Raw genomic sequence first — 22,905 nt, forward strand, 5'->3', positions numbered from 1 at the left:
ACCATATTGTCCCACTATGTTGTCATTAGCTTTCCATCCTGTTCTGGCATTTAGGTCTCCTAGTAAAATGACTTCTTTGCGATTCCCTATGTTTTCAAGAGATCTTGGCAATTGAGTGTAGAATATGTCTTTCTTCGCTACATCAGTATCGTTGTTTGGTGAATAGACCACAATAATCACCACAGGATGGCCCTTTATTTTCATCTGAACTTGCAGAATTCTATCACTGACATATTCCCAGGTGGTTAGGTTTTTCTTGAATTGTTTCTTTATGGCAATGGCAACTCCACTTTGGGCTTGTTGTTCCTTTGGTACGCCACTATAAATGTATATGTAATCATTTGTCTCTTCTGTACCATGCCCTTTCACTTTGGTTTCTGTTAGGCCCACTATGTCGACATCAAGGCGCTTTATTTCTTTAAGACTTCATATTTCTGTTTCTTTGTAGAAATTCCCTGTATATTCCATGCTACAATTCTCATTGTGCCTGTTGTCGTCTTCGTTTTGATCCATTACGTTCTGAGGCTAAATTGGGAGGTTTTGCATTTGATTTCTTTTGCTAGGGTGGAGTGCAGGTCCAACGCCTAAACCCCCAACTTGGAGGACCAGGTGATTTTTATTCATGGTTTTCTTCCACTAGATGATGCCTTTCTGGGCTCAGGGACTCTGTTTATCCCTCCCTTGGGTTCCTCTGGGAACGAGGTGCCACTTACACCAAGTTCGCCGTCCCGAAGTCCATCTTCTTCGCGTTCCTTGCCAATGTGGTCTTCACCCGTAACCCCGGGCATGGGTAACGCGTTATACCCCGCGATACTGGGTCCCCAGCACAACTTTGCCACCAGCTCGAAAGCCGGACCCACCCCCACGACATGATCACAATTAATAAATGGCTTAAAGTAGAAGGCAAAGAAAGAAAAATCATACTGGAGATTCTTAAGGTCCAGCCCGAGACGAAAGGCACTCATACTGAGAAGTTGAGAGGGAAAGTAAAGAAGCTAACAGATGCCATAAAGAAACAATGAGAGCTATACTGTACAGTAGCGTAAAAGGAATTTGTTTCGTCGGAGTAATTAAACCTATATAAGACACGTTTCATTAGAGACGTGGAAGCCTATAATGCAGACAATGATGTGAAGCTGTTAAACAAATGTTTATTTAGGCAAGTGGTTTCTAGAGCACCGTTTTCGTAGGAAGGAAAATTAGGATTTAATGTCCCATCGACAACGAAGTCATTAGAGATGGAGCACAAGCTCGAGTTGTTTCAAGGATGGAGAAGAAAATCGGCCGTGCCCTTTCAAAGGAATCATTCTGGCATTTGCCTGGAGCGGTTTACAAAAATCACGGCGAACATAAATGTGGATCGTCGGACGCGGAACTGAACCGTCGCCCTCCCCAACGCGAGTCTGTCCAGTGTACTAACTACTGCCCCACCCTGCTCGGTCGTTTTCGTAGAGGAGAATTGACAGAAGAGAGGAGGCTATGTAGTGAGGATAGAATACGTTAGTACTTTCAAAATAAGAAGATAAAAAGCTAAGTTATTTTACTCGATCCTAAAGAAACGTTGAAAACAACGCGCAATGCTGGCTCGGTATTTCGTCAACAACCCACTGGTCCTACGAATAGGAAGAATGTGTTCCGCTTCTGCTATGTGCGGCTTAGACGAACAGATGACTGTTTTGGGCAGGTGGGAGAGCTGCCGCTATTTTGGTGTGAGACGTAAACAAGGCGCAGTGCGCAGCGGTGGCACGGGGGCGTCTTCTGGACGGCCCCCAGCGCTGGCACTCTTCCATTCCCGCCGTGTACCCGCGCGTGTCCAAAACGGTCACGCCGTATAACACTGGGATCGGCAGCAGTTTGACGACCACTGCGACATCTGTCTGCTTGCTTCAGTATACTGCAGAAATTGCGATATGTTGCAAAAACAACTTAAGGAAAGAAGACTCTATCGCGGAACGCCAGGTGACGACATTTGCCGTTTCTGGCGACTCCTCACATCTTTGAGAGGAGAAAGCTAAGTTAAAACGAAGAGCGAATCCGTGATCCGACCGAGATTGAATAACGTGACCTCACCGTTTCGAGGCACGCGTTTTACCTCTAGACCACCAAAACAGACCTCTACATAGATAGTTCAGCTATAGGTTTTGATGAATGAGTTTGCGAGTATCAATATTTGTAACACATATGCCGTATCATTTTGATTTCGTTAACTCAGGAGCTTAATTTTTTAACACCGCTAAGAGACTGTAGACCTTAGTATGTGACATAAATTTCAGCTTGATACCACCCGTTCTTGAGAAAAAGAAGTACGAACAGTCAGGCAGGCAGACAGACAGACAGACGGACGACAAAGGGCTCCTATAAGGGTTCCATTTTACCGACTGAAGCACAGAGTCCTAAGAAACATGTCTGAGTGTCGCCACACACTGAGGAGGAGATGTGCGAACCACATTATTCGTCCGCGTGTTGTTGATCGTGACATTGTCACGAGCCCGCAGCGTGAATCTCGTCTGGCGACCAGACCAGCTGTGTTCCCAAAGACGTTTATGCCAGGCTCATTCCACCTCAGACTAGCGCAATGAAAACAGTGGATTAACCACGATTGCTGGCATCCCAGGAAAAACTTTAAATATTCACTCCCTCCAACATTCCCCCTCGTCCCGAAACGGCTCCTCCTACATTTGAATCTTCAACAAATTAAAAACGGAAGCGCAATGTGTGTGCTTTTTATTAGTCGTTGAGTATTTTAGAAAAGAATAATTTTAAATCTGGACCTATTTGATGACCTTTTCTCTCAATAATACATTACCAAATTCCGATTCCAAATTCCAAACCAACCGAAATGTCTAAACTTGTAAGTTGTCACGAAAAGGCAATGAGCCGAATCTTAAACAATTAAGATAAAGTCACAAACTTCAATAATTCTATGACTTTTCAAGCTTTCCCGACAGATATGTCGCAAATACACTTCTCGGGTTTGCCGCCGAATCGCACTGTGTAACTCTCGCAATATTTCATCGATGCAACTGCTCGACATCATCAGGTGGTGGTAGCTGCTGCAGTCACTGCTGCAAGGTGCAACTGATGGTAATCGTGCGGCGGCGTCGAAATTTATCATGCCGGGAGCAGGCAATATGCGTGCGCGGGAAGACGCTCGTAGTTGGAGGAATTCTGTTGTATAACATTCAAAATATGAAAAAAAAAAACCACACAGTCCAAAGTCACATCGCTTGCATCAGTACTGCGATTCCTTTTCCATTGTTTCATTACCGATCAACGCAAAGCTGTAACAAACGACAAAATCAAAGCCGGCCGAAGTGGCCGTGCGGTTAAAGGCGCTGCAGTCTGGAACCGCAAGACCGCTACGGTCGGAGGTTCGAATCCTGCCTCGGGCATGGATGTTTGTGATGTCCTTAGGTTAGTTAGGTTTAACTAGTTCTAAGTTCTAGGGGACTAATAACCTCAGCAGTTGAGTCCCATAGTGCTCAGAGCCATTTGAACCATTTGACAAAATCAAAATAAAATTTACACTACCGTTCCAATGGGACACTTGGCAGAACGAAAGTGGTCCCATCAAGTTGCCGAAACAAGAAACGAACGTGTTCGTAGCAGGAAGAAATACGTCCAATGAAATCATTGCTTAATACAGTCCAATTCGAATCTCTTCATCTTTCCCTTTCATACATCTCTACCCCCTTTCAATTTTAGTGTTCTCTGATCCTTCCCGTTCTTCGTCTTCTTCCTCTTCTTCTCATTCCCTCCTTCCTTGGACCTTCCTGTTCCTCTTTTCTTTTGAGTTTTGACATTTCTTTTCGCTCCGTGGGCACGCGCCATCGCTGCCCTATTCTAGTTACTGCAATGCCTGCACACACCCGTTTTGACGCAATTTTCGTCTCGCATATCAACGTCATGTCGTAGGTGTTCAAACAGTTATCATCTCGAAATAGAAGCATTTAGAACTATTTGTTATAATGATTTTTTTCTACACCTCTTGTTAGTAGGAACACCCTCGCAAAGTTTATCCCGTTACTTGTATGAAATGTTCCTGATGGCTAGGGTAGTGATGCTTGTGGAAGCCCGAAGGCCCTGATAGAGAGCGGGCAGTGACCTCGGCGCCTGGGACGATGCTGAGCAGGCGCTGCCCCGGTCCCTGCTTATCTGGCCAGCGGCAGTTATCGTGCTCCCTCACCTGCCACCAACGCGGAAGCCGTCCGCCACTGTGGCTGACGATACCGTATCGCAGCCTCGTCTCGTGGCATTTGTAAGAACGGGGTACCAGGAAATCATCGCAACATTGTTATTAAAATGCATAAACTTTAGACTGTTTTCTAAAAACAGTGACTTCCCGCGCCAGGGTTCGATTCCCGCCGGGGTCAGGGATTTATTCTGCCTCGTGACGACTGGGTGTTGTGTGCTGTCCTTAGGTTAGTTAGGTTTAAGTAGTTCTAAGTTCTAGGGGACTGATGACCATAGATGTTAAGTCCCATAGTGTTCAGAGCCATTTGAACCATTTTGAAAAACAGTGATACACAGCTTTCGTATACTTGAAGAACGGCGGTACAAAAACACTAAAGGCTGCTTTGATGTATTTTTATTTATGGACGAGCAGTTTCGGTCAAGTATCCTTGCCGGCCGGTGTGGCCGGCCGGTTCTAGGCGCTTCAGTCTGGGCCCGCGGGACCGCTACGGTCGCAGGTTCGAATCCTGCCTCGGGCATGGATATGTGTGATGTCCTTAGGCTACTTAGGTTTAAGTAGTTATAAGATCTAGGGGACTGATGACCTCAGATGTTAAGTCCCATACAGAGCCATTTGAACCATCCTTCTTTAAGTCACGGATACCAAACGCCAAAGATGCGACTGCCAACTGCAGTGGACAACTGCACCACAGGATTAAAAGCTACAGAGTGCTGTTATTGCGAACCATCCGAAAGACACTACGCTAACATACTGTCTCAGGAGACGTGGGAATCGATCCTAATTTTGAAAGCGTAATCTTCTTCTCTGTTAGAGAGAGTAAATTCTGCAAGTTGTGGACTTCACTCTGCTTCCAGAAACACACTCGCTTTGCAAGTGGCATACATTCATTTAACTACGTACTGAGCAACTGCTCACGCGGTAACTTTAGCCAAAATGTTCCGACACCCTTGCCAGGAAATAAAAACCAATAATTGAGCTGGATTTGATCCTCAAACACCGGTTGCGCAGAGAATAAAACTTTAAATTTCAGGTGCTGAATGTTTTGTGGGATATAAACGTTTCTGCATTTTCTCTGTCAATTTGACCTTCTCTTCATCACATGTTTTTAGTAAGCTACATCTACATCTATACTCCGTAAGCCACCTGACGGTGTGTGGCGGAGGGTACCTTGAGTACCTCTATCGATTCTCCCTTCTATTCCAGTCTCGTACTGTTCGTGGAAAGAAAGATTCTCGGTATGCCTCTGTGTGGGCTCTAATCTCTCTGATTTTATCCTCATGGTCTCTTCGCGAGATATATGTAGGAGGGAGCAATATACTGCTTGACTCCTCGGTGACGGTATGTTCTTGAAACTTCAACAAAATCTCGTACCGAGCTACTGAGCGTCTCTCTTGCAGAGTCTTCAACTGGAGTTTATCTATCATCTCCGTAACGCTTTCGCGATTACTAATTGATCCTGTAACGAAGCGCGTTGCTCTCCGTTGGATCTTCTCTCTCTCTTCTGTCAACTCTATCTGTTACGGATCCCACACTGGTGAGCAGTATTCAAGCAGTGGGCGAACAAGTGTACTGTAACCTACTTCCTTTGTTTTCGGACTGCATTTCCTTAGGATTCTTCCAATGAATCTCAGTCTGGTATCTGCTTTACCGACGACTTATTTCACATGGTCATTCCATTTTAGATCACTCCTAATGCCTACTCCCAGATAATCTAGGTCACGTCAAGCCCTGGGAGGCATAAAAAAATGAGTCCCCTTCTTGACCAGGGTGGAATCGGTATGGGATACGAATAACAGATTAAGCACAGGATGATCCTTTGACTGACCATGAAAGAGGAAGTATCGTGTTTGACGTTCTCTCCAGCCGACACCTTGATCGTAACAGAAGGAGCACTGGCTCGGTGTGGGTAATGACAGAGACAAGCTTCATCTGTGGTAGGTACAGCATCAGAGTTCACCTGAAGTGGTCTGAGGAGTAATGTGTTGCATTATTCGGCATCGTCTTGAAAACTCGAACTTGCCAAATCCTGCATTGATTAAATGGCTATAACATTGCGGTAAAGGTCGTACTGTTCAGAATGTAATCAAATCTACATGAGCAGTGATCTGTGCTATTCTGGGAGTTTCTGACCGCACTCTGTGCTGAAAGACAAAAAAAGTGTTCTGGTAAGTATTCGTTACACACTATCAGTTGAATGGCAAAACAAGCGGACACAGTGAGCGAGCCAGCCGGCGGCCACTTAGTGTTTGCTGAGGTCAGCAGACGGCTCTGCCAACAAGTGTGACGTCTCTGCGGCGGCGCCCACGCAGCTGGCAGCCGTCCCGTTGCCACCAACCATGGGCTGCCCCACGTCCCCCTGCTACACCGAGGACACGACCGGCACTCGTGGCACCGTCAGCGTTCCAGCATGCCGGTCAAAATGGCCGTGGTCTACAGGCACTGCTTCGTATCTACTGTATGAACTCGATATCCACCGATAAATTTCCGATATTGTTGACGAATATTTTCTGAGTATTGTCGTCTCTAGTTGCTCGTTACAAATTAATTACATATCATATCTTTTCTTACTGCCATTTACCTTTGTATCTGTATTACATTGCAAATATATACGCTAGGTGCTATGGTTTGTTCAGAGACAAACATGTTCCATGCAGTGGCGATTTTAGCTGTTGCTGATAGTAACGTTCACTTTACTCTTCACCCCCGGCTTTGATTCAATGTTGCTTGGTTCCGTTTTGGGTTTGTATTTCGGGCAGTGTTGGTTGTTCGGTGATAGCCATACACAGCAATGTGAATAGGTGTAGTGATCAAAAGCTGAACAGTAAGGATATCATGCACGGGGTCTCTGAATTCAGCGGAAGAGCACATAGTACTGCTATGCTCATCTATTTCCGAAGCGACGGCAATCACGTCCCAGCAATTATCGTCTGAAGATTGGCTGCTACGAGAAACCGCAAGTTTCCGTGTTAACAATAATTACATATTAAAGGAATTTTAATTTTTGTGATGGTATTTTTATTAAATTAAACCAAATGGGTTAACAAACTGAATGAATTATAGTTACACTAGTCTTTTCCCCGCGGCTTTACCTGCGAACGCGTTCGACACATACATTGAACACATCTTCCGCCCCCTCTCCCTCCTACCTTCTATCTACTCCTCACTCTCTCTGTCTCTTCATATCCTCCTCTACATCTACATACTTACTCCACAAGCCACCGTATGGTTCGTGACGGGGGATACCCTGTACCACTGCTACTAATCTCCTTTTCGGCTCCACTCGCAAATGGAGCGAGGGAAAAACGACTGCCTATATGTCTCCGTATCAGCCCTAATCTCTCTAATCTTATCTTCATGGTTCTTAAGCGACATGCACGTTGGCAACAGTAGAATCGTTCCCTAATCAGCCTCAACTGTCTGTTCTCTAAATTTTCTGAGCACTTCTCCTCGAAAAGAACATCGCTTTCCCTCCAGTGATTCTCATTTGTGTCCCTAAAGCATCTCCATAATATATGCAGGTTGTTTGAACCTACCAGTAACAAATTGAGCAGCCCATCTCTGAATTGGTTCGATGTCTTCCTTTGTCTATTTCCTCCACACCCCTCTATCTGACCATAACTTCCTCCTCCCTCCCTCTGAACATATCTCAACTGCCCCCTTTCTCCTTCCATCTCCACCTCCCCCTCTTCCTTTCCCACCTGTCCAGTAACTCTTCTCAGCTTCCATATGCCTCACGCATATTCCCCTCCTTCCCCCTCTCTGTCCATTTCCTCCTCCCCCTCACTCTGTCCAAACACCCTTCTATACATCTCAATCTGTCCCCAGCCTTGCAACACAGATCAATAAAGAAGGCCAATACTAATTCCACTGCTCACCTGTCATCTACGGTAGGTGACACATCAAAGGCTTCAAAATCATTTATTTGCCTCTCACAAGCAGGCTGCCACACTAAGCATGTCAGTGAAACCATTTCTTGTTCCTGAAATGTAGGCTGCCCTGCAAAACAGGTTGACTTGCCTGGCCGATACTGTTCCCACACAACATGCCTGTTGTGCATGAAAGCATATATGCTAGCGGCTGGAAAAATATTTTTTTGCCCGTACCTCCACTCCTACTGGATCTAGAAAGCTATAAACCTTATGTTGCCGATGCTCGTGAAGCTTGCTGTTTCAGTGCCAAATTTTTCTGAAACCGATGCAGGGGTTTGGGAGGAGATGCTGGACCTAACACACTAACACTCTCCTTTGTATATGTAACAGATTATTACTCTGTTATACGCCAACATGCACCATGGATCCCTTTATATCGAAATACACAGAAATGTCCCTGAACAACCTCCACAATTTCTTTGAAGGAGGTCAGGTTGAACTTAGCACCACTTATGATTTTTGCAGTTCAACAGCATCTGAAAAACGTAATTCAGCCAGTTGACGAGTTACGAAATCTATCCAATAGAGATTGCATAGACAACAGAAAATGGATGAATTCTATGCCACTGAATGGCTACATATTATCTGGTAGGTACTTGAGCAAGTATTTCCATGTGGCATTAGTTACGGAGATTTCTTGTGAGTAACATACCTCTGTTTACAAACAGTATTTTCTTTCAATTTATTTGCTTTCAGGACATGTTCGTTCAGCTTTCTCAATTGTGGAATGTCAGTTATGACGATATGAACGTGAGAACAACATAACACCCAGTGCTTGAACAGAAAAAATTTCCGACCCAGTTGGGAATCGAATGTACAAGCAGTTCTTCAGCTGTTCTCGCATTGTTTGGTGGACTCTGCAGCAGACATTTCCGTCTAGTAACCCCCATAACAGGTATCTTTAATATGACCCAAGAACCTGGTTTTCGCTGGTGCTTGCTACTGGTTTGCATCCACATCTTCCAATCTACGGTTGATCACAAAGATTTAACTTATCATTAATTATCGCAGTGTACTATGAGACAAAACGTAAGTCGTGTCTGAAAATCTTTGTAAAAGCCTTCGTAAGACATAAATGAAGCACATAACACAAAAAATACTTTTATTGACCTCTTAAGTAATTTCGGTTGGCCACAATAAACTTTCGGCAATGTTTGTTAGGTTACTGGGAAACGTTTAGGTAATTCCTGTCTTACATCTTGTCACCTCCAGTGACGATTCTTTGTAGAACTGATACCTATTGGTCACACGTAACAACGAAATCTTCAGCACTTTCCATAGACGTGGCCTTCTCTTTGCCGCTAAAACTGTGTGATGTAAATCGGGATCTTCTGCTTACAAACGTCTTTTAATGATCCTAAGTTCTTCCAGAATCAATCTTCTCAGATAGCCCCAAAATCTGCGGCAGCAACTATTGCACTTGCTCGATGCTCGTTGAAGCGTCTTGATGCTGACCAGGACATGATGAATTAACAACAGCTTCCTCCCTGTCCCAAAATCACTTGACATCACTGGAGGCAAATTTCCTATTCACATTTTTTCACATGCCTGCATCAACAACGCAACAACGCAAGCATCTCGGTCGAAGTTTTCAACAACTTGTAACAAAAAGTGATCATCATACATTTTTGTGGCGCAGCAGACAAATCTTCTTCGACATAGCATGTTGCTCTTCAGCGAGTCTCTCCACGCACATGCATTCATTTTTCACACAGGTTGGCCGCGCGGGATTAGCCGAGCGGTCAAAGCCACTGCATTCATGGACTGTGCGGCTGATCACGTCGGAGGTTCGAGTCCTTCCTCGGGCATGGGTGTGTGTTTTTGTCCTTAGGGTAATTTAGGTTAAGTAGTGTGTAAGCTTAGGGACTGATGACCTTAGCAGTTAAGTCCCATAAGATTTCACACACATTTGAACATTTTTAAACACACTAGTTGCCTTTGAGATATCTGTCCTTTCTCTTAGTTTTCTAGATATAACTTGTAAATAAACAACTGCACTTTATTTTCTCGTGTTATATGGAGAAACCAACAATAATTTTTACTGTACAAGTGCTCTTATCAGTGCTTTTATAATATCTGCTACAGTGTACTTGCGGACGAGAAAGACACTACACATACGAAGAAAGTACGAGGCGTTTAGAATCAGCGATCACATGTAAAGCTACGTAGTAATTATTGTAACAGCTTGTAAAATATATACAACTTTCTCGTATCACTGAGAATAACCAGCCTTGTTACTTTTGAAAGGAAAAAAAACCTGTCGAAGACGATTTAGGATTTTTGCCCTAACAACAGAGGAATTTCAAAATACGACGAATGACTCTGATGGCTATCACCGAACCTGAGCGACGAGTAATCACCGCGCGTAGATTAGCTGGTTAGTGTCGAGTCAGGAATCTGTTCACCGTGCTCGGGCAGCGCAGAGATACGGCATGCCGCCGCGCGCTCGCTGCACTCACGTCGACAGCTCGCCGTGTTCTTTTGTCCCCGCAGGACACACTCAGTCACCTGCTGACAACACGGAATCTAGGGGCGCAACCAGCAACGAGATGTTTCAGTAATGACAGACTACCTTCCAAAACAAATCTGAGAGTTCCTTCAGTATCTCACCGTTCTGTAAAAGTGTATGAGGCCACAGTTTTAGTAACTGCACCTTTACGCTGGTGAATCACGCTGCAGCAATTTAAAGAATAATGTGACGGTAAGAAAGTTCACGATATTAGAGAAAAATCTAATTCAACAACGGAAGTGCCTGGATAAATTAAATTAAGAGAGGTACGAAGGTCATCCAGAAATTAAGTTCCCCTATTTTTTTAAGGAAAAGAAAACATAGTTACATGGAAAGTTTCATTGGCATTTAGCAATGTTTGATCTATTTTTCGATATAATCATCACCATAGCGTGGAATCAGTTTTTCTGTTCCTGTGTAGTAGAAGTCTGCCATCTAGAAATGGAATCCATCTGTGATAGTCGTCTTCAGGTTCTCGTCGTTTTGAAAACGTCGACTAGAGGACCAGAATTTCTTGAGATGCAAGAAAAAAATGTAAATCGCTGGGAGCAAGATCAGCTTCCAGTCGAACATTTCTTGCGAACCGAGCTGTATGTGGTCGAGGACTGTCATGGATTGCGACAACACCTGCACTGAACAATCCATGCCTCTTGTTTTGAGTGGCCAGTCGTCGTTGCCCGAGAGTTCCACAGTAACCGTTAGCGTTCACTGATTCGCCTCTACGCAGGAAGTCAATCAGCAGACCGAACCTCGGAGTCGGTGGGAGAAAGAACAAGAACCGCCATTTTCATTCACTGTTGCAGCAGTATTAACAACTGTTAAGACTTGTCCCGTCATATGATTTTTTAGTCATAGCTCTGTTGTATTTGCGCTATATTTCTGGATAAATACATTTTCATCAAAAAATAGGGAAATGTATGGACGCTACTGTAAAGATGGACTACTGCCTGTCAGGTACAAATCCATTACGAATGATCGACGAGTAGTATGCAGAGAACCACGCGTCGCTTACTTAAGCTGTCAACTTGGGCAGCTAGCTGTACCAAGGTAACCGATACGCCAGAGTGAACAGGAACTCTTTGTCATGTAAACAAGGAAGGTCTGGACACACGCCCATTCTGTGCTCAGGAGTGTGCAGACAAACAACGCAACACGCCTGGCAGCAGAATTGTGGGAGAATTGTTGCTGTGTTTGTGTTTATACGTGTGTGTGTTTACGGTTTTCTTTAATACTTTTACCCGTCGCCAGCCATTTCTTTGACGTACCGTTTTGCCAGTTAAGCCGGATTTCCTAAGAGCAGGACAGGGCGTTTTGCGTCAGTATGGTGGCAAAACTTAAATACATTGTGCATTTGTGTTTTCCCAGAAAATAAGACCGCAAGGGCATAATTATTCAGTCAACACGTGCTATCTGGTACGAGTGTGGTTACTTTAAGAAAAGTGCTAAAATACTGCCATTGCGAATAATCGACTTGTAGTGCGTAAAGTACCATGCGTCCCTTATTTAAGGGGGAGAACAGAAAAAGGTACTCCTGGATTTGCTTTCAGCTAAACATATGGACAATGAAGAAGAGGATTATTTGCTCCAGACTTATGCAAAGCGCTGAAAATCTGTCAGCAGTATGCTTGTGATATTGTGTCAATTAATAGTTTATCCTCCTCGGCAATGAAACGCATCTCTAGTTTTTCAGCATACTTTTTTGCCTATTTGCTCACGAACTTTACCTGAATTGCAGAAATTGCTTCACTAGTACGCAGCTTACAACGGATTGCACTTGTCCAGTACCAGCTGGCCTGTCACGCCTGAACTCTGTCAGAAAACACCTTCACTATTTTGTCACTGTCGACGAGACGCACTACACTGGCTGGCTCCATTACGCACCACGCGGCTCAAAATTCCAGCTCCTAGAAAAGAAAAAAAAAAAAAAAAAAAAAACTAGTGAGCCGCTAGTATAGCATAAAACGCAGCGCTCAAGCATGCACCAGATACTGATCGACCGTGGGCTGGTACATCGGCCAGCCTGACAGGGTTTTTCGGCGCTTCCCACGTTAGTTTAGGCAAATGCTAGGCTGGTCCCCAAATTCCACCTCAGAGAACACAACACACAAATAATTAAAAGTGCGGGAACATACGGAACAAAGTTTACACGATTCATAGACAGGCACCGTACGCGACTTTTCTCCTTTTGACGACTGTGGCGTCAGGACCGATGTCCAGCCACAAAATTAAGAAAAAAAATTCGTCAAATTCTGTGAAAGCGGATCGCATACTAGATGCGGTAAACGCTAGGGAAAGAAGAGGGAGACTGCAGTGCTAGAGAGTGTAGGTCGCTAAGATGCAGGGCAGTGGTTCAGTACACTCCACACAGCTGATCTTTCCGGCGTAAAGGTATAGTAAAAGAGCTAGCCGTACAGGCAAAGAAGGGGCTGTGACCTCGACATAGTGGAACTTTTATCTACTTGTTCAAAGGTTTCATTGACGTTAGCCGCTTTTGGACATTGAAATTTACCAATGGTAACAGGCGAAAATTTGCGCCGGATCGGGATGCGAACCCTGAATTCCGCTTTACGCGAGCAGTCGCGTAATCGCCTTGGCCATCCGAGAACGCTTTTCCTCCAGCCCATATTCCCAGTCTGTTACACACTACTGACACCTACTCATGAACACCTTGCTCGCTAATCCCTGATTCCCGTAGAGGTTGACCATGAGGTCCACCCACACTGACAGAAAGTATCTTTGGTCGTCGTCACCTTATATAGTTCGAATCCCGGTGCGGCACAAATTTTCACCTGTTACCATTGGTGCATTTCAATGTCCAAAAGCGGCTAACGTCAATGAAACATTTGAACAATTTGAGTTATGTATTAATACCTTCAGCTGCTGACGAGCATTGATATTTATCAACGGGAACATGTGACAAAGTGTTCCCGACCCGGACTCGAACCCGGGATCTCCTACTTACATGGCAGACGCTCTGTCCGTCTGCCCCACCGAGGGCACAGAGGATAGCGCGATTGCAGGGACTATCTCGCACACGCCTCCCGCGAGACCCACATTCTCACCATGTATGTCCACACACAGACAGCATATCCATATAAGTATATAGTTCTGGCAACACCGGCCATGACCTTCTTCTGTGCGGATGCACACATATTCCGCGATCTCTTACGGGACTTGGTAAGATACCTTCCACGAGTAATGAGTGTGTTGGGATTGGGCCACTACGTTTGTAGTGTGTGGACATACAAGGTGAGAATGTGGGTCTCGCGGGAGGCGTGCGCGAGATAGTCCCTGCAGTCGCTATCCTTTGTGCCCTCGGTGGCTCAGATGGATAGAGCGCCTGTCATGTATGCAGGAGATCCCGGGTTCGAGTCCCGGTCGGGGCACACATTTTTCACCTGTCCCCGTTGATAAATATCAACGCCCGTCCCGTCAGCAGCTGAAGGCATTAATATATAATTCTAATTTCGTCCTAGACGGCTGCAGGTCATCAATGTCTGTTCTTTCGGACATGACCGAAAGAACAGACACCATATCCATATACTTATATTTGAACAATTACTTGTATGGCCGCTGTATCAAGTAATCTGAAAGAACAGGCACTATATACACAGTGTGAACATAAATAAAACCGACGAACTGCAGGGACGGATTCCTGATTGGCAAATGGAGGAAAACAGGTCCTACGAACATACACTCCTGGAAATTGAAATAAGAACACCGTGAATTCATTGTCCCAGGAAGGGGAAACTTTATTGACACATTCCTGGGGTCACATACATCACATGATCACACTGACAGACCTACAGGCACATAGACACAGGCAACAGAGCATGCACAATGTCGGCACTAGTACAGTGTATATCCACCTTTCGCAGCAATGCAGGCAGCTATTCTCCCATGGAGACGATCGTAGAGATGCTGGATGTAGTCCTGTGGAACGGCTTGCCATGCCATTTCCACCTGGCGCCTCAGTTGGACCAGCGTTCGTGCTGGACGTGCAGACCGCGTGAGACGACGCTTCATCCAGTCCCAAACATGCTCAATGGGGGACAGATCCGGAGATCTTGCTGGCCAGGGTAGTTGACTTACACCTTCTAGAGCACGTTGGGTGGCACGGGATACATGCGGACGTGCATTGTCCTGTTGGAACAGCAAGTTCCCTTGCCGGTCTAGGAATGGTAGAACGATGGGTTCGATGACGGTTTGGATGTACCGTGCACTACTCAGTGTCCCCTCGACGATCACCAGTGGTGTACGGCCAGTGTAGGAGATCGCTCCCCACACCATGATGCCGGGTGTTGGCCCTGTGTGCCTCGGTCGTATGCAGTCCTGATTGTGGCGCTCACCTGCACGGCGCCAAACACGCATACGACCGTCATTGGCACCAAGGCAGAAGCGACTCTCATCGCTGAAGACGACACGTCTCCATTCGTCCCTCCATTCACGCCTGTCGCGACACCACTGGAGGCGGGCTGCACGATGTTGGGGCGTGAGCGGAAGACGGCCTAACGGTGTGCGGGACCGTAGCCCAGCTTCATGGAGACGGTTGCGAATGGTCCTCGCCGATACCCCAGGAGCAACAGTGTCCCTAATTTGCTGGGAAGTGGCGGTGCGGTCCCCTACGGCACTGCGTAGGATCCTACGGTCTTGGCGTGCATCCGTGCGTCGCTGCGGTCCGGTCCCAGGTCGACGGGCACGTGCACCTTCCGCCGACCACTGGCGACAACATCGATGTACTGTGGAGACCTCACGCCCCACGTGTTGAGCAATTCGGCGGTACGTCCACCCGGCCTCCCGCATGCCCACTATACGCCCTCGCTCAAAGTCCGTCAACTGCACATACGGTTCACGTCCACGCTGTCGCGGCATGCTACCAGTGTTAAAGACTGCGATGGAGCTCCGTATGCCACGGCAAACTGGCTGACACTGACGGCGGCGGTGCACAAATGCTGCGCAGCTAGCGCCATTCGACGGCCAACACCGCGGTTCCTGGTGTGTCCGCTGTGCCGTGCGTGTGATCATTGCTTGTACAGCCCTCTCGCAGTGTCCGGAGCAAGTACGGTGGGTCTGACACACCGGTGTCAATGTGTTCTTTTTTCCATTTCCAGGAGTGTATATCCACAAATGCATCGTTGTCACGGACGATGGTGTTGACGAATGACAGTGCCTCTGACTACGTGCCGTGTGTTCCCTGTGTTTTACCGGTGTACGCAGTGTACTGTAAGCAGCAGAATGGCCCGGTATTCACGTCGGGAACAAACTGAGATGGTAATCGTGTACGGCCAAGTAGATGGAAACGGTCGAGAGACAGCACGGCTATACCCTCACTGACACCAACCACATCACAAAACGTTTCAAGCCCTTTTCTGTGATCACGGGTTCTTTCAGGCAATGAACATGCAAGAAGGCGGCGGACTGTGCGTACACCATATTTTGAGGACTGGGTCCTGCGTCTCGACCGTTTCCATCTCCTTGACCGTACACAAACACCATCTCGGTTTATTCCCGACATGAATAGCGGACCACTCTGCTGCCTGTAGCACACTGCATTAATCACACAGCTTCCAACACAAAAGGAACACATGGTACATGGTAAGAGGAATTTTCATTCGTCGGCAACGATTTATTTGCAGACACGTTCAATTAAATTCAATTCATTTTATTACCGTCCTTGTAGTACATCATCAAAATGACATAGGACTTGTCAATAAACATTACAATTTAAAATACATGTAAATGAAAATTTATAATTGAATTTACTTGTCACTTAGACATTACAATTTTAATAAAACTATAAGAACATTAACATAAAAATATACAAGCAGGATAACAACGTACAAAAAAAAAGCTAGTGATTCTCACATCAAAGACTATTTCCATTCTTACATTAACACTGTTTCACACTTTCATAGAAACAGCAAGTATTTAAATGTGAGCAATTACACATATTTATTTTGTCAGGGAAATATTAACTGCGATTTTATTGTCAGTGATTCATAAACTCTTCAATACTGTAAAAACTGTTGCTCAATAACATGTTTTTTAATTCTCTTTTAAATATGTGCAGTTTTGGTATTATTTTTAGTTCTTTGGGGAGAGCACTGTATAGGACCTTTCTTCCTCCATTTTCAGTCAGGAATCCGTCCCTGCAGTTTGTCGGTTTTATTTATGTTCACCCTATAGATCTACGTTCGGATATATATAACGTAACTGCGAATGTGGCATGGTGCAGACTGTTGCTGCACGCTTTGTTTGTGGAAGTTATTGGCACGGCACACACGTTCTTTGTGCCACAGGCTAAACTTGGCTGAAACTTGTGCCACTTTATGTGGAGGGGCTGTAAACAGATAGGTTAGAGTGTGAAAAGACGTGGAGAGGGGGGAGCTGCAAGAGGAGAAATGTGGAAGGGGCAAGCGACAAGAATCTGGGGTTCGGCGTCACCCGTGGACTGGCGCCAGGCGGCGGAGATGTCTGCGGCGTGAGCGAACGTGTGCAGGTCGTACAAACATCTCGCCATTGTGGAGCCCGTAGGCTAGCAGCTTCTTCACATCGAATGGGTTGGTCGACTTGACCCTTAATTCAGATTCTGTTTGGTTTGTGTTTGACGATCTCTCGGAAAATTGTCATTTGGCTCACAACATTAGTGACAAAGTTCGCAAAAAGGTGGCCTTGGCTACGTTTCAGAAATCCAGAAATAATATGAGCATTACTCGTAAGTTTTTGGGAGAAACTATGAAAAATCTATGTGGGACGGGCCGAGATTGTCATAGATCCTACAAGAGACGGTTTTAAAGTTTTTCACCAAGTTCGTTTGAAACAGTCTCATTTTTTAAGCAATATTCCTCTAACACTGCTGCTAGCACTAATGCGATCCTATCATATAGACAGCTACCAACTATTTATCTTATACAAAGGATCTAGTGATGTGCGTAGAGAATTCACTATCAAATGCTCTTCTGAACTGAATGGTGAATCGTACAGTTATTTTTGATTTAATATCTGCGGTTGTAACATTCGTGGGAGTTCCTGAATTACTTTGGCAGTGAGACTTATGTCGTAAGTTAAGCTCACAGGACAAAAATTAGTCTCTTTACACTAACTCACTAGATGCTTTGGAACGTTGTTGGTGATGTACAACTGATACCAGCCTATCATGTGACTCATCAAGGCTGGAGTAAGCCATGTAAGTAAAATGATGTGTGTATGTCAGTCGGTTGTATGGAATCAGTGAATTAATATGTGGAGACGTGTGAAAATTGCAGAAAGGAGATGCGAGCGGGGTTCACTAGGTAATGCAACGCATTTTTTCCCAGCCAGTTTCGGTTTTGAAAAAATTTAGAATTTGTTGTGGGACATCGTAGAATATTCCCACTCCAGCCATTATAGTTTCATGAAGTTCCGATAGGTGGTGGCGCTATACGTAGCCTTCAAAATGGCGGCTGTGACGGAGGTGCCTTCCAACAAGAGAGCGATTATTGAGTTTCTTTTGGCGGAAAACTAGAGCATCACAGATATTCTTAGGTTCTTGCAGAATGGCTGCGTAGACCTGGCAGTGAACAAAAGCACGGTGAATCCTTGGGCGAGACGTCTATCATAATCTCAACAAGGTCGCAAAAACCTATCGATTTCCCGTATGCCGGACGGCAGCACAGAGCTATGACTCCTGCATGAAGGAACGTGCGGACACTCTCATTAGAGGTGATCGATGGATCACAATCAGATTCCTTGCTGTACAAAGGTTGGTAGTGCTGACACACTCGTCCACCACTGGGGAGCTCAAAGATGTGTGGCCGCTGGGTTCCCCGTCGCCAAACAGAAGACCATAAAGAGCAACGAAACTGCGGAACTGATTGCGCGTTTTGAGGCTGATCCTGACAATTTTCTGTCGAACAGCGTCATAGGCAATGAAACATGGGTTCATCACTTCGAACTGGGAAAAAACGGAAATCTCCTCCGAGGAAAAATTTCAAAGTCGCACCCTCAGCAGGTAAAATCATGGCGACGGCGAGCAATAAACTTAGTGACGAAAAAGGTATAATTATTATATTGAAGAATGTGATGATGGACAGAATATTTCACATTACGTAAGTACAGTGGAACAAGTAAGAAATGAATTATCTTACTAAATCAAAATCAAAAAGGTTTCAACATCATGATCAACAACAAAGCGACAGGAAAAGCAATAAACCTGATGAATCAGCGTTTAGAACAAGATTAGGTTTAGGAGAGAAAAAGGAACCAGAAAAGCTATGACAGCACTATAAATTACATTAGCAAGGAGAACTGAGACAAACAGGAAGACGTATGTCATTGTCACAGGAGAGGTCCACGGATTACTCGTCCTCTGCAGTAGTAGTAGTAGTAGTAGTAGTAGAAGATTTATTCATCCGTGGGTCTATTTTTACAAGGATATTGGACATCCCATGCTATCACTATTTAAGAATAAGAAACAAATCATAGCTCATACACAGTGGGATATGTGCTGAAATACCTAGAAAAAATACTCTTCATTCTGATAGAGAAAAATGTATTCAGAAATTAAGAAGGGCAGACAAAGATCAAGACATTATTAAAGATGTTTGGCGTAGTATAGACACAAAGTCATAAAGATTAACTCACAAAAAGAAGAGATAGAGGAAGAGTGCCAACTGGTAGAAAACGATAAAAAAAATATCGGCCATTTGGAACAGATGATGAATAAATATAACGTTGTATAATGCTTCGATAGCGCTATCTCACTGAAAGAGCTGCATTCTCGCCATATGTTGTTTGTTAAGAGTTGAAGGACTAAATCAGGATTTTAAAAAAATGGCTCTGAGCACTATGGGACTTAACTTCTGAGGTCATCAGTCCCCTAGAACTTAAAACTACTTAAACCTAACTAACCTAAGGACATCACACACATCTATGCCCGAGGCAGGATTCGAACCTGCGACCGTAGCGGTCACGCGGTTCCAGACTGAAGCGCCTAGAACCACAAAGCCACACCGGCCGGCCAGGATAAAAAGATAAACAGTTTTATACTCCAGAAAAGGGGGTGTAATTGCATTATACCTTCAAAACACTGATCAGCGCTTCGTAATAGCGAGACAAACGCTTCGTGCCACAGCAGAAAGCTGAGAACTAAACTGCGTTGGTCATCTTTGTAGTTTTCTAGGGTAACAGGGGCCTGAGTTGATATGTCATCATCGTGTCCTACTAAGTTTGCTTAGGACACTCCAGATAAGACTGTTCGGTATGTTTGTGTAACTGATATAGAGGAGCGGCGGCATTGAGTCTTGGAGATACTAAACTGCTTACAGGCATAGTCGACGAAAAAAATGCACGGGACGTTATACTTCACGAATAGAATGGAGGTGCAAAAGCTTATACAGACAGTTAATTGTCTCAAGAGAATCTGTGAGGGTACGTCGGTAAAAGAGGGCATGAATGTCGGCTTACGTAAGGCTCTGTGACCATCATCGGTGACTACGTGGTGCTCGACTCTTGTTTCCCTTAGTTTATGAGATGCGCCTTTTGTCGCAAAAATTGTTGATCAATTAACTGTTCACTATCATCAGTAGGCACGATGTCTTTAATACTGCCAACTATGTCGAGATATAGCTTTCACTGAGATACGACCTACCACTCTCGATGAGTAGTAACGCAGTAACGCCAAAAAAGAAATGTCGCTGTTAAAAGCTCGGAGTGATCACGAGAACGGTGTGTTACGCAGAAGCCACGCGGTCTTACAAGGGAAAGGAGAAGGCAAATCGCTGCTCATCTCAGGAAAGAGCAGCCTTGCCACAAGGAGAGAGTGCCTACAGTCAAGGTTTCCCCATTTTTTCTGGCACCACTGTTGTTTTCGCCTACGTCTCGACTTTAGGAGAAGTGATTGGAAACAGCGGAACAGCACAAGCACTCCACGCCATGTTAACTACTGAGATTCGACAGAGAGCTGAAGCGAACGCAGGATGTCGCCTTGTTGCTACGTTTTGTCGCGATTTACTGCCCGCAGTCGCCGCATATCCTCGACGGTACTTATTCGAATCTGTATTTTTGCTGTCATTGACACAGGTGTTCTGCAGATCTCGAGCGAGTCATCATTACTCTCTACACGTATCACTTAGTACACTTTCGCATACTCTGGGCTTTGATACTTTTTTGTCTGAGACATGTTGTCCCAGAATTAAAAGAAAATAGTTCCCTTTTCCCGGTTCTGACCAAGATTTTCCGGAGGTTTTGCCTCGGTTGGAAGGGATATGCCGGAAATGGAAGTCTCCTCTGAAATACGAGTATTAGATATTCCCAATCCAGACTCTCTGTGCCTCTCTGTCAGTTCGTCTGGTACTTTGCCGAAAAGTTTTTAAGTGTAAAATGGTCACTACTTAAACAGCCCATTTTACCTAGAGAATGAAAAAAGTTTCCCCTGTCACACTTTAATTGTTTCACAGAATCAGATAATCAAACGCGCTATGTTTTCATGTTTTTTTTCTGGCTTTTTGTGGAACGTAGGGTCTGAAATAGCCCGCTGTGCTTTTCGGCGTAGAAAGTGGAATGTGTTTCCGCCCCTTGGAGCGACGTTTCATGATATATAAATTTCAAAAGCATCAGACTTCAGAATACAAAAAAATGGTTCAAATGGCTCTGAGCACTATGGGACTTAACATCTGTGGTCATCAGTCCCCTAGAATTTAGAACTACTTAAACCTAACTAACCTAAGGACATCACACACATCCATGCCCGAGGCAGGATTCGAACCTGCGACCGTAGCAGCCGCGCGGTTCCGGACTGCGCGCCTAGAACCGCTAGACCACCGCGGCCGGCTTCAGAATACAAGATACGTACATATATGTACATATGTATCAGCGCCAATAAACTAATCGATAATTTAGAAAGCTCAAGACAATGTGATATTTTACGGCACATACTTAACACTGGTATACATTAAAGGCTACTTTAGTCCCGCATTTGACAATCACAACGGCTTCAGAGCTTGCGAACATCAGGTCACCAATGGTAAATCTTGCAAGATATGGTCTACATTGGTGTAAGTGCTCCTTAGTTTGTCGAGCACCAAAGTTACAAACGGCTGATGATATGGAATAACTCCATTTGTGCAAATTTCTTCTAATCTTGCGACCACAGTTCTGACCCTGTTTCCACAGGGGCCATTCGTCTGTGAAACTAGCAGTTAGATTTTCCGATGGTGTCATCCGGTGGCCTCAGCTTCGACAAACAATAATGGGTAAAAGTATTCATACATATTGTTCATGGAGAATAACTTTATTTATTAGAACTAAAGATCACAACCAGAGATGATATTTGAAAAACTAACAGTATGGGGATTCCTTCCTATTCTGTAAATATAAAAGGACTAATTAAAAAAAACCTTCTTTAAAAAGTAAATAAAAATTCTGTACTAGTTGGCTTCACACAGTGGCGAAAATAGTATTCAGACACTACTAGAAATGTAAACATAGAAACGACTAACGAACAGCTTGCAGCAAGGAACACCTACAGTGGTAAGTTGTATCTCGTGCGTGTTGGTTTTGATAGACGGTGAATGACGAGCAACAGCAAAATGTGCCGCAAAGGGAAGGAAACAACTGTAGAAGAAACACAAATACACTGCCAGAAAAATAGTACACTTGGAAAGACGAGGTCAATTTTGATCCGATGACGGCATTTTCCACTTCGGTGATAGTGGATGTACTGATAATGGTTTCAACGTCGTCCAATAGATAGCGTAGTCGCACAGCCACCAGTGCAACATCTGTGTCTATCCTTTAATACGGAATGCTCACAGTCAGAAAGCTCAGTGCTGTGGAAACATTTGAAGCAAGCAGGAAATCATGCCATGGAGACGCACTCGTGCTTCCTACAGCCAACTGAGCGTGTTTGAAAGGGCTTAAATTGTGGACTTTCGAGTGGAGGGATAGTCCTTTCGCAGGACTGTCCCACAAGTTGGACGTGCTGCGTCAGATGTGCAACTATGGTGGTATCAGCCGCCACGTGAAAATTCTAACACGTGTAGACGGGGTTCTGGACTTCCACGCAACACAGACGTCCGCCAAGACTGTAGTATTGTAAGGGCAGTACAGGCAGATCATGCAGCTACCATAGCACAGATAAGAAGACTGGTGAGTCCAGACGTGTCAATAGGAATTGTAGCAAACCGATTATTAGCAGTGGGACTACAGGAACGCACGCCTCTAACCCTTCTTCCGCTCACGCCACAGCATCGACGTGCACGGCACGATTGCTGACGCCAGAGGATCACTTGGAA

At 44.9% G+C, this 22,905-nt stretch overlaps 1 protein-coding gene and 1 non-coding gene across 2 annotated transcripts in view; one reads left to right on the forward strand and one right to left on the reverse strand.

The window, feature by feature from the left end:
* LOC126411449 (facilitated trehalose transporter Tret1-2 homolog) overlaps positions 1-22,905 on the reverse strand; it is a 349,452-nt gene that overhangs the window by 83,907 nt on the left and 242,640 nt on the right. The window lies entirely within an intron of this gene.
* Positions 13,945-14,019, forward strand: Trnat-ugu (transfer RNA threonine (anticodon UGU)). Its single transcript has one exon. It is a non-coding gene; the product is annotated as a tRNA-Thr (tRNA).

This window comes from Schistocerca serialis, chromosome 1 (genome assembly GCF_023864345.2).
Source record: "Schistocerca serialis cubense isolate TAMUIC-IGC-003099 chromosome 1, iqSchSeri2.2, whole genome shotgun sequence".
NCBI classification, from domain to species: Eukaryota; Metazoa; Arthropoda; class Insecta; order Orthoptera; family Acrididae; genus Schistocerca; species Schistocerca serialis.